Source organism: Pinus tabuliformis, chromosome 4_1 (assembly GCF_031772625.1).
Source record: "Pinus tabuliformis cultivar Carrire ecotype Pingquan chromosome 4_1, CPIR1, whole genome shotgun sequence".
Classification (NCBI taxonomy): Eukaryota; Viridiplantae; Streptophyta; class Pinopsida; order Pinales; family Pinaceae; genus Pinus; species Pinus tabuliformis.
The window spans coordinates 323,524,803-323,539,570 of NC_142303.1; positions in this window are offsets into that span (position 1 = coordinate 323,524,803).

Consider the following 14,768-nt stretch of genomic DNA (forward strand, 5'->3'; position numbering starts at 1 on the left):
CATAAGCTAACAACTGACTCTGAGCTGTCAACAACTTTGGGGAACCCAAAGCTTTCCAAGTCAAAGAGGATATAATACTTGTAGAGGATCCTTCATCCACCATACATCGATAGACATTTGTGGAATTAACTCTGACCTTTATTTGGAAAGGTGCAGCGGAAGGAAGACGAGGCTCAACAAGACTATCCCAATCAAAGGAAACACTCTTAGAACTTGGAGGGGGAACATTTGAAGAAACCGGAATGCCCCCTATACTAGAAGACTCTGTACTAGAGATCAAACAGACTCTTTTGTTAGGCACTTCACCCCCCAAAAGAGGAGTGTAATCGGCCAGCGATTGCACTGGCTCTACCACATTTTCAACCAACGGTTGATGGGATTGATGAGAAACCATATCAGATCTAGGAGCAGAAGTACTTTCAGACTCGGACCATATCTTTTGAACCTCTGGAATACTAGGGCATAAATGAGTAAGATGGTCTCCCTTGCATATCTTACAAGGGAACTTAGGTTTAAAACTTCTACGTCCAGGTTTCTTATCAACCTCCATTCCGCCAACATGACTAGCAGTGGTTTGCGGAGAGTCCTGAACATGACTTGCAGAGGTCAGTGACTCTTTGCTAGTATGACTCGTAGTGACTAGACTCATGCCCCCAGCATGACTTGCAGCGTCTGAAGACTCATCTCCAACATGACTAGCAGAGGTTGAGGATGAAGTGCTAGTGTGACTTGCAGTGACTAGACTTGTGCCCCCAGCATGACTTGCAGCGGCTGAAGACTCATCTCCAACATGACTAGCAGAGGTTGAGGATGAAGTGCTAGTGTGACTTGCAGTGACTAGACTTGTGCCCCCAGCATGACTTGCAGCGGTTGAAGACTCATCTCCAACATGACTAGCAGAGGTTGAGGATGAAGTGCTAGAATTATTCTTCTTCTTTGACTTCCTCTTTCTCTTCTTTTTAGATTTCTTGTGACAAGAAGGAGGAGAAGAAGGAACCCCAGATTTCTCTTTGACAGAAGATGAACAATTAGCACCCATGTGATGCCCTTGAAATAAAGCATTCATCTGAGAAGCTTCAAAAGCATTTGGAATATTCGGAGTGGACCACAGCCAAACGGGTAGTCCAACATTCAACCCAGGAATATTCAAAGTGGCCATCAAGGGAGTACCAACGTTTCCAAAGAAAGGAAAAGCACAAGGATCCCCTTTTGGAAGGGTACCTTGGTTGGTTTCCCCAGGAATACTGGCCATATTAAATTGATCCAAACACCCTTTCCCTTGCGGGAATATAGAAATAACTCTTCAAAGAATATGGATAAGCAATCAAAACCTTTGCCCTTGAGGAGGCAACTCCACAACTTCCGAAAGAACGCCCTAAAGCCTTTCAAGATCGGTAGAGTGGTAAGCTAGTCACTCAAACCACAAAGTCCAAACGTGACTAGACAAAAATACCTAAAGCCAACTATATACAAGGAGCAAAGAGCACCCACTAGAAAGTCCCTAAAGATATCAGCCAGTCAAACAACTTCCAAGTATTTCCGCTCCGGGTGATGAGGACCGGACACCAAAATACAAGAAAGCGGAGTCAGGGGCCTTCCGAAGATAGTCTGGGATAATGACGGCCCAGTCCTATCAGCGAAGGTAACAGAGGAAGTTACGCTGACCTCCTAACAACAGCCTACGCCGGTGCAAGCCCCCAAGCTTCGCAAGGGTGCCCTCCAGTAGTACTGTCGAGAGTGATGCAACGTCAACCTCAGGTGCCACGAGATTCCCCTCCGCAGCCACCTATGTAGTTCCCTACGAAGAGCAACTATAGGTACCAACTCGTCGCAGAAGCCAGGCGGAACAGTCGTGAGGTAAGTTCGGACAAGTAGGAGAGGGGGTATCTCTCTTCCCTGTCTTCACAGACCCTCGTGCTTAACTCCCAGATCCGGAGCTTTCCTAGTCTTCCTAACGCTATTGGATTTACTCTCGTTAATCAGACTCTTATGTTTGACGTTTTATGTGGCCTTGGAGAGTTAACTCTCCACTCGCCTAATCCAAGGCCCTAAAATCCTAAACTTGTTGGTGTAATAACTAAAACAAAAAGTTCTAGTGGATTTTAATTAAGCGCTTGATTTTATTAGGCTGTTCTTTAAGTCAAAGGTAATGGAGGTGAAACTTGTGGTGTTTTTATGGACGCAAAAGAAATTAATAAAACTTAGCTACATGCACATGCACTTTTGTTTTCGATGAAGAGCAATTTCTATGAGGTTCAGAGGCACTTGTAATATAAACAATTTTTTTTCTTTTTTCTTTTCAGACTCCACACTCACAAAAACTAACAAAACTAAATATGCCTAAAAAGAGATGCAAATCTTACCCTAATGCAAGAACTATATGTGGATGCAAGATTCAAAGACTACTCTAAAAACAAAGAAGGAAAGTTGTTGTTTTACCAAATTTTGTCTTGCCACTAAAATGCTTAGATAGAAGATGATGTGTTACCAATCATTTCGTCCAAACAATAAAAACAAGTTTTAAGATAAAAACAAAGCACTTTCACTTCGCAAAAAGGAAATCAAATGAAAAGCAAGTTTGAGAAAGCGAAACTCAAAACTTTCAAAAGATTTTCTTTCAATCAAACCAAAAAGTCTTTTTCAAAGGAAAGCTCTCAAAAATACTGACACCAATGATTGATAAACAAGCAACCGAACACTTTTGTGAATTGACACCTTTTAACTGATGAAAACTCAACAAAAATAAAATGTGTTTGAAATCGCTTTTGACAATCAAAAGCAGCAATGAAAGTCCAAAATATCAAAAGACAAGTTTCAAGAAAATGGTAACAAACAAATTTCCCGAAACGAAGGAGCAAATGGTCATAAAAATGATTTCGTTAGGCAAACAAAAGTGTCATGAAAGCAAAAATGGACACAAAGATTGAACCCAATCTTCCCACTCTGCCGAAACAGAGCAATCAAGATTCTTAAACAGAAATCTTGTGTGTCAAAAATCAATGACGCTTGCAATCAACGAAAAACAAGACTAATACTCCTTATGACTAGGGAGAGTTCAGAACAAGATGCCCCCTGTTAAACAGAGAACTGTCACTAGGAATTGACTGCTTTAAACTGACCCAAACCACCAGACATACATTCAGCAAAAAGAAAAATTATAAATCTTGAAAATTATGGAATATACGCGCCTGCAATTATTTGCAGAATGCGTGTACACGCGACTGTAACTAAGGAAACTTGCGTATACGCGGGTTCACTTAGTGCAACTTGCGTATATACGCTTCTGTAATCCAGACAAAGAGCGTATCTGAAATCTTTCAAGAAAAATAAAAAAACACAGACTGAAAAACTGGAAAAGCTTGGATTTCAGGAAAAGATCAGACAGTCAGAGCCAACAAACAGAGGGGCTGAGCCTTGATTAGCTTGAGGACTACCCAAACTAGGAACAACAAGAGTGTTGTCCCCAGTGGAGTCGCCAATTCTGGTTGAAGGGAAAGTACCCCTAGGGTCCTTTGGGCTAAGACTCTACCAGACTGAAAATTGCTTATTCAAAGAAACACACACACACAGCCATCATTTTTACTTTTAAGCAAATGCTAACGTTAAGGGTACATACCTAAGGTCCTACGTTCGAGAAGACCTTAAGGGTCCAAACCCTTCTTGGAGTTCCCTTCTTCTTTCTTTGACCTGCAAGACAAATAAATCAAAGAACACAACAGTACATGTACAGATACTTATGTATAAATCATCTTTATGCTATAAATTTAGTTATAAAAAATCTTTAAGTAACCACTTTCATAAGAATTCAACACAAGAATCTCATACGCATAAAGAAAGATTATTCGGGAACAAAGACGTGTTTCTTTATATATAAAGGCAAATAAAGTACATATATTGGAAAGATATCACCTAAACACCTTCAGCAGGCTCCAAGCAAGCTTCCTCCCGGATTCGTTCCAGCCTCAAGCCTCCAACAAGAGCTCCTTCCAAGTCTTACTCAATGATGATATCAAGGATGAATGATCACCAATACACATGGAAACAAGGGTTTCCTATGCAAAAGGGGGAAAATGCAGAATGCACCAAGGACTTCAGACCTGGTCTAAGGGAAAAATCTCAGCATAATAATCTTGCTCTCCTCTCTCCCTCTCCTTGGCCTTCCCTTTGATGTCTTTTTATACCCTCTCCAAAGTAGTTTTTTAGTTAGGAGTTGGTTGGGAACAGTTGGGCCACGGGCACTAACAGGTGATCCAGCAGGTAAACCCGCGATCCCCGCCCGAAAAAGAGGAATTTATTATTTTTTTAAGTGTTTTAATAGATACACGCGGGTTGGGTATAACAGACCCGCGTGTACACGCGTTTAACTCAGGGCAATGTCGCGTATAGGGAATAAAACACTGTTTTTTAAATTTTTGGACCAGGTCTGGAAGGAGGGGTTGCCCTAGGCCATAAGTGCAGCATCACAAACCATAAGAGTGAGATTTGGAGCTATAACAACTAGAACAACTCATCAAAATTGGAAACAGCAGTGACATTTGAATTGGCACACTATGTTACTTCTTCTCTGGTTTTCTTCTCTGGAAATATGGAACCTTGTTGCAAGAAAGATGACATATTTGGCATGTAAAATGTCAATCATGAAAAATGATACCCTGTTGCAACAGGAGGCTAACAGTGGCTCCACTTGGGGATGGCTTTTCCTTGTGGAAAGTCAAGAACAGCAGGTCAGACTACCTTGATCTCTGTTGTCACTGTAAACTGAAAAACTTCTTTGCTCTGGCTGTGAGAAATATGAAACTTTGTGACAAAACGACCTTCTCCTCAATTGAATCCTTGTGAACTGCTCAGCAACGCCTGCTTTCTTCTGCGTGCTGGTATTATTATGTACAATGCTGTCTGAGAATATATCTTTGGAATCATGGATTGCAAATTGATGTATTTCCTTCAGATTTGGTGTGAAATAAATTGTTGAAATCTTTCTTCTTCTGTTAACCTTTTCTTGCCTGAAAATTGCAAGTGCAAAACAGCGTCTCTTTGACCCGAATTGCTGTTGTGACATTGTACCCTTGCTGCCTTGCTGAGATTGATACAGAGATAGGTCTTTAAAAACTGGACAATCAGCACCGGCTGTGCTTCCATGAATTTACTGTTGTTCCGTCAATGATCGGCCTACTTATCAAAATGAATTAGAAACAGTGCTCATATATACACAATATAACTGTACAAAGATATTTACAGGATTTTCATTGTTTTAACAACAAGGATCGTGATAATGTTTCAACATCCTGCCATTCACGGGGCCTTCTTCAACAGTATTGTCCTCCATAGATTTGAGAAAATAGGTGTTTTTTCCTTGAACAGTAGAAATAATAAATGGGCCTTTCCATAGGAAATCAAACTTTGCATGCTTGCCCTTGTCTTCTCTTCTTGAGTCCCACTTTAAAACTTTGTCATCAATTCTGAAGTCTTCAGCTTTAGCTCTCTTATCAAACATCTTTTTGAGCTTTTCTTGCAAAATCTGTGCTCTGTCATATACCTGTTCTCTGGTTTGCTGGAGATGGATCGTCTGATTAATTCTTCTTTGAATGTCATTTGGTTCCGCCTGAATCTCTTGTAACAGCTTGATGGTGGGAATGCCCAGGGATGAAGGAAATCTAGCCTCCATGCCATATACCAGCTCATAAGGGCTCATTCCAATTGATATTTTGCTTGAAAGTCTGTTTGCCCATAGGGCATTCACCAGCTTTTTGTGCCAGTTTTTCTTGTTTTCCTCTAGCATCTTCTTTATGATGTTGATGAGGCTCTTGTTAGATGATTCGGCCAATCCATTGCCTTGAGGGTAATATGCTGTAGAGTGGCCCAGGGTGATATGAAACTTATGGCAGAAACTGATCATCTTTTTGGACTTAAAGGCAACGGCATTATCAGTGATGATTTTCTCGAGGCAGCCAAATCTAGAGAGGATGTTGCATTCAAGGAATTGGATAATGATGGTATCATTGGCTTGTCTACAGGGAATGGCTTCAACACTTGGTGAAGTAATCGGTGGCTGTTAGGATCCATTTGTGTTGGCCTGAGGAAGAGGGATGGATTTCTCCAATGAAGTCAAGACCCCATTGTTGAAAAGGTTTTTCGGTGGAGATTGGTTTAAGGGGCGGGGGCAATAATTTTCTCTTTCCTTCGAAAATTTGGCACTTATGACATGTTGTGGAAAACTTTTTAACATCTGCAAAAAGAGTGGGCCAGTAGAAACCAGCCCTCAGGATTTTGTCTGCTGTGGACTTCCAGTAGAGATGTCCTCCACAATCACCTGCATGGAATTCTTTCATGACATTGTTGGTTTCATTCATGGTTAAGCAATTTAACAATATACCTTCATGATTTCTCCAAAATAATGCACCATCAACAACACAAAATCTCAACGCTTTCATTTTCAAAAATCTTTTCTTTGTTCTGGACAATCCTAGGGGAGCACACAGGTTTAACAATACAAAGCAAATATCAGTGTACCAGGGGCATTGCAGAAATATTTCACTGATCTGTGGAGTCGCCAGCTCCGGTTCATTGTCCAGCTGGTTAATGTCTAAGACCTGAAAGTTTGTTTCGGACATCAGTTTAGCTAAACCTTGTCCCTTTATCAGCTTGGTTGGTTTTATTTCAATGTCGTATTCGAGGATACTTGCAATCCACTTACCTATTTTGCCTTCTAATCCGTCTTGAGTCAGTATGTCTTTTATAGCAGCGTGTGGGACGTAGGCAATCACGTGTGAATAGAGTATGTACACTCTAAAATCCTTGATGGCCTTGATAAGCGCGTAGGCCTGTTTTTCCATTATCGGGTATTTCAATGGGGCGTCTCTTAAGGCTCGGCTGAAAAAAGCAATTGGATTTTCAGCTCCCTGTTCATCCTTCTGCAGCAGGACAGCAGCTATCGTATGCTCGGATGCAAACGAAAATATGATGAAATCTTTATCGAACTGTGGACTAGTTAGGACAGGGGTTTGAGTTAAGGCAGATTTGATACTCTCAAATGCTTGCTTGGCTTCCAGGGACCATCTTACCTTGGCATCTTTCTTTAACATGTTGCTTAACAATCTTATTAATTCGGCCAGATTTGGAATGAATCTTCTCAGGAAGTTGATTTTCCCAAGGAATGCCTGTAGCTCTTTTATGTTTCTGGGGTATGGAATTTGGAGGATGGCTTGTATTCTCTCAGGATTAGTTCTGATCCCATCTTTTGATATAATGTGGCCAAGTAATTTTCCTTCTTCAAGGCCAAATAAGGACTTCTTAGGATTTAAGGAAATTCCATATTTTCTGCATGTTATGAAAATTTGCCTAAGATGCTTGAGATGTTCTTCATCAGATTTGGAAAATGGGGTTAAATCATCGAGGTACACAACTAAAAAGTCGTGTATTTCTTTTGCAAACGCAATATCCATTGCTCGTTGAAAAGTAGCGCCAGCGTTTTTAAGTCCGAATGGCATTTTTACATACTTAAATGTTCCCCAGGGTGTGGTAAAAGCTGTTTTGTCTTGGTCATCTGGGTGAACAAGTATTTGGTTGAAACCTGAAAATCCATCTAATAAAGAGATTCTAGATGATCCCACTACTCTCTGCAATATGTGGTCCATTTTGGGCAAAGGGTAGTGGTCTTTTAAGGAGACTTGATTTAAATTTCTGAGGTCTACACAAAGTCTGATTTCTCCTGTCTTTTTTCTTGTAGGAACAAGATTGGACACCCACTCAGAGAATCTGATGGGGGCTATTATGCCTGCTTCCCACATCCTTTTTACTTCCTTTTCAATCGGGGGAAGCAACACAGGGTTGATTCTTCTCAATTTCTGTTTGAAGGGCTTCTGATTGGGCTTCAATGGGATTGTGTGCTGAATCACTGATGTATCATAGGACTTCAAATCCTCATAGCTCCAAGCAAATACATCTTGAAATTCTTTGAATAAGTCAATGTACTTGGGCTTTTGATTGGGTGGCAAGTTTTTGGACAGTTTGATCATTTTTGGATTCTCTGCCGTCCCAATGTTGTGTTCTTCAATTTCCGTGTTTATTGGTTGCAATTTTGGTTTTCTGGGAACGTCATTAGAGTCAAACATGTCTTCTAGTGGAGTTAGCCCAGCAGGTAGAAAATTATCCTTTAGGTCAATGATTTCTACTTCTGTTTTGTCTATTTCTTCTGCCTGTGTTTGTTTCAGCTGTTCAATGTTTTCATTGTCAAAAACGGTTGGCTTCAGAATCAGTTTGGCTGTTGCAGCATCTAAAGCTTGCTGACTTTCATTTCTCTGCTGTTCAGAATCTGTCATGGCATCCGTGTCAATGTGAATATTTGAGAATTCGTGCGCAAGGGTAAGGAAATTGTTAATCTGGGCATCATTCTCGAATACTTGCCAATCTCTTACATTATTTGGGACGGTGGGTCTATGTTTTATTTCGGCTGTGAAGTGATGATTCGGGTCAAAAGGGAGTTTACATGTACTCGCGAAGGTGGCTAGGCTGTGTGCATGAATGTTGTGATTTCTGGAAATCTTGTCAAGCTTGAATTCAGTGAATGACTGGAGTATGTCAGTAGCAGTTGTTCTGTAGGCTCTCATTCTATTATCGTTGGTAACAAAATTACCTTTCATCTGTTGTATAACTAGATCAGAATCCCCTAAGATAGACACTTTTACAGCACCTAGAGTTTCCAACAGTTTAAGGCCTAACAACAGAGCCTCATACTCTGCCATGTTATTTGTGCATTTGAAATTCAGTCTATAGGCATGTCCTTCTCCATGGTTATCATATGTATTGTAAATCCAGACACCTGCCCCTGCTCCTAACTTGTTAACAGAACCATCAAACGCTAAGAACCATGTGATTTCTTGCCTGTTGACAAAGCTAGGAGTGTTATCCGAATCGGGGTTGGGCAGATTTAAAATTTTTGTTTGGGCATGTTCTTGTAACATGCTGGTTGCAGTTACTGTTTTGACAATCTTTTCATTGTGGGTGACCGCTTCTTGACTGATGTGCACTTGTTGTTCTAGAGCGAAAGGCTCCTTATTGGTGGGCAGATCCAAATCATCATTAAATAAAATGAAAGAATCCATATCAGAATGGATCGAATAAATGGGAAAATTTTCAGGCTTGCTTTCACTACTCACTACATATTTCATGAGCGTTTCTCTGTACAGTCTCTTTGGTTGCCCAAAGACTGAAATGGTAGCATAGGAAAGGTCTAGTTGAAGGGATCCTTGAAGCTTCGCTCCCCATGATCTTGACAGGAGCATACCGTACTTGGGAGGAATATCAGCGACCACTACATCCATGAGAATGGTCTTGTTCGGATATTGAACTAGGGAAACACATAGATCTTTGATGAGACCTAGACATTTCACTTGACTTGAGTCAAATGAGTACAGATCTTTGTATGGTCTTGTAACATCAAGGTTCAGTTTTTCCATTACCGCTTTGGGCATAAGATTGTGTGATGCCCCTGAATCAAACATAGCGTTGTGCAACACTTTGTCATGTATATGCAGACTGATATAAAAGGGTGGGACAGGTCCATAGGTAGATTTTCCATTAACTTCTGGGCCAAATAGCAGTTCAGGGGAATCATCCAAAACATTTACATCATCTTTATTTTCTGGCATTTGCAATGATCTTTGAATTTGTTGCCTATACACATCGTGTTTAGCCAATCCTGCAAGAGGAATGGCTATCTTGAGTTTTCCGATCTCTGTTTCTAAACTAAAAGGCTTCTCCAGGGGAGTCTTGGTATTGGCATTGGTAGTTTTTCGCTTTTCATTTGAATTCCAAGCAACTTGCTCTTGTTTATCAATGCTATGGGATGCATTTGCTTGCGGTTTGGCAATTTTAGGAGTACTTTTTGGGACGCTGTTTGAGTTTTGTTTTGAGAAAGAAGGTGTCAAAGGCTGCTCGACAGCAGGCTGCGTGTATGTTATGTCCTCTACAGTCACTTGACTTGAGTTCGAGGCAGTCGTGTCAGCTGGTTGGGTTATAACAGCTGTGTTTTTAATCTTGTTGGGCTGTTTGGTTTCCTTTGTCTTGCTGGGCTCGGAGATGTCGATGGTCCTAGTTCTGAGCTTATACTGTCTGTGTACTTCGTATACAGCAGTATCATAACCTTGTTTAAAATCAAAAGATTCACCAGTTTTAGTTTGAAATTGACTACCATCATGTTCATTTTGGTCTTCTTGTGTCAGGAAAGTTTGATGCTCACCCTTTAGATCCATTACATTTATGTGATCGTCTTCTATAGGCTGACTGGATGTGGATCCTTCTACATAGTTATCTTGAAAAGGGGGCCTAATATCCTGGTCTTGGTTAGGCCTACCAGCATTTATGTTCTGTGTTTTCCTAAAATTCGGGTTTCTTATAGTGTTGGACTGCTGCCCTTCCCATGATGCTTTTCTCTCAACATGTTCTACTCTTTCTCCTAGTCTTTGCAGGCCATTAATGATAGCGTCAAGTTTCTGGTCAAAGGCTGAGGCTTCTTCATTAAAGGTGGTTCTCTTTTCCATTCTTGCTCTGTTTCTTTTGGCAATTAAGTTGGCTTCTACCGTGACAGCAACCTTTTGCGCGTCTTCAAGGGTGGTAGGGGCTCTTTCCTTTAACTGGTATGCCATATCAGGGTCAAAACCATTGGGAAATTTGCACAAGGCTAAATCGGGTGGAGGTCTTAAATTCTGTGGTTTCGCGTTATATACATTGTTGAATCTTGCTCAGTACTCCAAAACGGTCTCTTGAGGACCTCGTTTGATTGTATCATATTCAGCTAATATGTGCAAGGGATCTTTCTTTTTCTCCCATATGTTGATAAAGGCTAGGTAAAGCTCATCAGGAGTGGTTATGGAATTTGCAGCAAGTGATCTGAACCAAGTTCTTACATCACCTGTCAGGCTCTGAACAAAAATTCTCATTCTCACGCTGTCATCATCTATTTCATAGTTCTCAAAATGGTCTTGCATCTTTTTGGCATGCTGAATAGCTGAGAAAGGGCCAGTGGAATCAAAATATGTGATTTTGGATTGGTAATCTTGAGGTAAGGCTGCAGCGTTAGCAGGCAACTGCAGGGGTGCATATCTATTAGCCATATTGGTGGGGATAATAGGAACAACAGGGATTACCGGGACAACGGGAACGACTGGTACAACAGGGGTGAAAGGAACGGTAGAAACAACAGTGGTTGTAATGGGAATATGTGCAGTGAATGAAGGTGTGAAAGGAGGGCTTTGAGATGTAGATGATGAACTAGGGGAAGCAGGGGTAGACCGGAATAAAACCTTGACAGGAGTTGGAACAGAGCTAGGGTAAGCTGTTTCAGGACTCAGATCAGCAAAATTTTCCTGTCTTTGTTGCTTCCTAAGGACTTTAGGGATTATGTTAGGGTTTTCAAAAACAGCTGGAGGATCTGGGTCTGGGTTTGACCTTGTATATCGCGGATTTTTCTTGGGAGCCAGCTTCCGAACTTTTTTTTTTGGGTATATTTTTGGAATATTTTTGTATTTACTAGGGCCAGATAAGATTTTGAAATGGCTGTGTATATCTTAAAACTAGCATGAAGATTGACTGAAGCAGCTTTTATCTAAACCTGTTAATGTAAAACAAAAACAGTTTCAAAGGCTTCCTGGCTGACATTCAGGCTTCATCTGTAGTTTTAGGAAATATACAGCAATTAGAAAATCGATTTCTACAGGGATTTTTTAACCTTCTTCATGAAACTTTGTAAAATTAACTGAGGAAGTTCCCCAGTGGAGTCGCCATTATGTTATCACTCAGGTTGTCCCTGAAGGTTAAGAAAGGGATACGGCCGAGGTAACCACAAACCAACTTTGGACTGCAGGTTCTAGCCAACCTGCAATCAGAGAGGGCTCTCTCTTTTAGATTTAACTTTGTTTGAAGGGGGTGATTTTAGGCTAGATATGATGCACAGGGGTTTTGATTGAGTTTTGGTGGGAAAATTGATTCTTCAGGTGGAGAGGCAGTGCATAGTCTAAGTTTCTCGAACCATTGGGCGTGGAGTCAAGGAGGAGAAATGCTGTTATATTTCTTTAATCACAGTGAGGGAAGATGGAGCAAGATAGCTGAGGTCGAAGCAACTTTCAGGTTTTATGGACGGAAGAGGTGCCAAGCAATGAGAGGCAGTTAAGAATCTCTCAATCGGCTTAACAGAGGAGATGACAGAGCGCTACCTAGGGGCAGTTAAGAATCCCTAGATAATTGGCAAACACAGGTAAATTGGGGTAAATATGAGCCGGGAGGAATTCATATTCATAACCAATTCATTGAGATGAAAACACAGAGAAATAGCAGAAATTGAGCATAGAGAGTATTTAAACTAGTTCTAGGCTATTCCTTTTTTCTGCTATTTAGATAATGGCAAACACATAAACAGAGATAAGAGGCACTTATTGCTTCAGGCCGCAGCGCAGGAATTCCATCCTCAACTCTTCAAAACATTCATCAACAACAGACAGTTCGTTCTCCGAGCTTTCAGCAATCTTTGATTATGGAAAAACTCAGGTATACAATGCGAGTCTCTAATGAAATTCTCAATTGACCAACCCTTAAAACTATACAGAGGGTGGTATATATAGGGCAAAACTCTCTGCAGAGTTCCTTTATTACATCTTGACCTAATTAGGTCATAAAAAATGACTACTTGACCTAATCCTATCCTAAAATAAATACAAAAAATATCTCGGGCCGTGCTCAGGGCCGATGTATCAAAACTGAATAAATGATGCTGTCCTTGGTGGCTTGCTGCAGTGTCCTCTGAAATAAATATGCATGGGTTCCTGTTCCTTGATGTTTGCCTGCATTTAAAGTTTAAGCTGTGATTTGAGTGCAGGAATGGGATTTAGCTGCCTGATTTGACTTCCTGATGGGCTCATTAATTCTTAGCTGCTTCGAGCCACTAAAATATCTTCGACTGATACTCTTTAGAGTTTTTTCCTTCTCTGATACTCTTTGACAAAATCTGGGCTGCTGATCTGATGTGCTGCGGGTCTAATCACGAATTAATGGCCGTTGTTTGGCCTCTGTACCTCTGAAATTGTTTTCTGATCCTTCCGGCATGCTCTGTGAAGAAAACGGATCATTTCTGCGCCTTTTTGGGCTTCCTGGGGCCGTATGGTGCGAAGATTCCTTAAAGATTCCCTGAAGATTCTCCATTTCGACCTAAAAAATCCTGCGATGATCAAAAACTGCCTTAGAATTCGATTCCTGGGCTCCGAAGTGCGATTTTTGCGCCTCTGCGCCCAAAAAAGTGCTGATGACGCCAGCATGACGTCAGCATTGTACGGCGGGTGACGTCAGCATGGCGACGTGGCGGGATGACGTCAGCATGACGTCATCACGTACGGTCGATGACGTGGCAGGCACGGTGGCGAGGACACATGGCAGTGACGTGGCAGGAGGCCACGCAGGCAGGTGACTCATCGGGTGACTGGGCAGGGGGGTGACGTGGGCATGACTGTGCAGGGGGTGACGTGGGTGGTGACGTCACCGGGCGGGGCGGTAAGCGGTATGTGGCGCACCGCTTATGGGGGATGGCGGTTTCGGAGGGAGGGGCTCCGCCACAGCCCGGCGCCTGACGCGTGGCGGGAGTACGGCGGCAAAACCGCCGAACTCCCGGACGTTAAAGGCCGGGCGCGTCGGGGATGAGGATGCCCGCCAGCCGTAGATCTGCGGGGCTGTGGATCGGACGGCTGGCGGCGGACGCGACGGGATAGGGGGTTAACGGGCGGGAATATTCGCAGGAATATTCCGAATTTAATATGCGCGGCGGATGGGTTATAAACTTAGGAAAATGGGTTTACGGGGTTAAATAAAGGCGCGGGTTAATATTTATGCACAGGAACTTTGGGTTAGGGGCGGAATGTGGGTTTTTACAGCGGTGGGGTGAAATTTTACAAGGGGGAAAGGTGAAAACATGGGTTTTTTGGGGGTTTTTAGGGTTAAGGGAGAGGTTACTAGCTGACCAGATGTCAAACTAGTTCCTCAATGACTCGGATGGGCTAAAAACAGTGCCAGATGGACTGTGATTCCCCTGACTTAGTAGAATTATGGCTATAATGCCAGGGATGGGATATTTACATAGGGGAGTGTTATATACATGATTTTAATAGGGGAAAGGAAAACCGAAAGGGGGTTATATAATAAAGTTAAAAGTCAATATGGAGATGAAGAGAGGGTGCTAAGGTGTGAGACCTTATGCCATTTTTGGGAAAAGAAGGCTCACAGATGATGAGTGAGCAATCCTTGAGTGAAGGAGATCCTCACCAAGGCAAATGTCATGGGGATGAAGAAATTGAGAGGCTCAAGCAGATCTTGACCTCTTGGGGGATGTTAGTAAGTGACTTTGGGGGAAATGAGAAAAGGGGGATGTTAGAGAATTTCATCCTGAGTACCTTCATGAAACTGCAAAAAGTGCCTGATAACTGTGATCAGAAGAGATAATACATTGTGGAATACAAAATTGATCACTAGTCATGATTCTGCCACACCAAAGCTACCTACCCAGCCTACTGTCCTAACATTTTTTCTTCTTTTTGTCTTGGGTGCACTTAGACTTGCACACCCGGATTCACAATTTTTCCTTTGAATTTTCCTATCTAGATTTGCACTTATTTCTGCCAGGGCCCAGATTAAACAGTTGGGTCCCTTTGATTCTCTACCTATCTACAAATCTGCCAAGATTAAACTGTTTGGACAGATGTCATTCTCTATATTCTAAAACAGGAAATTGA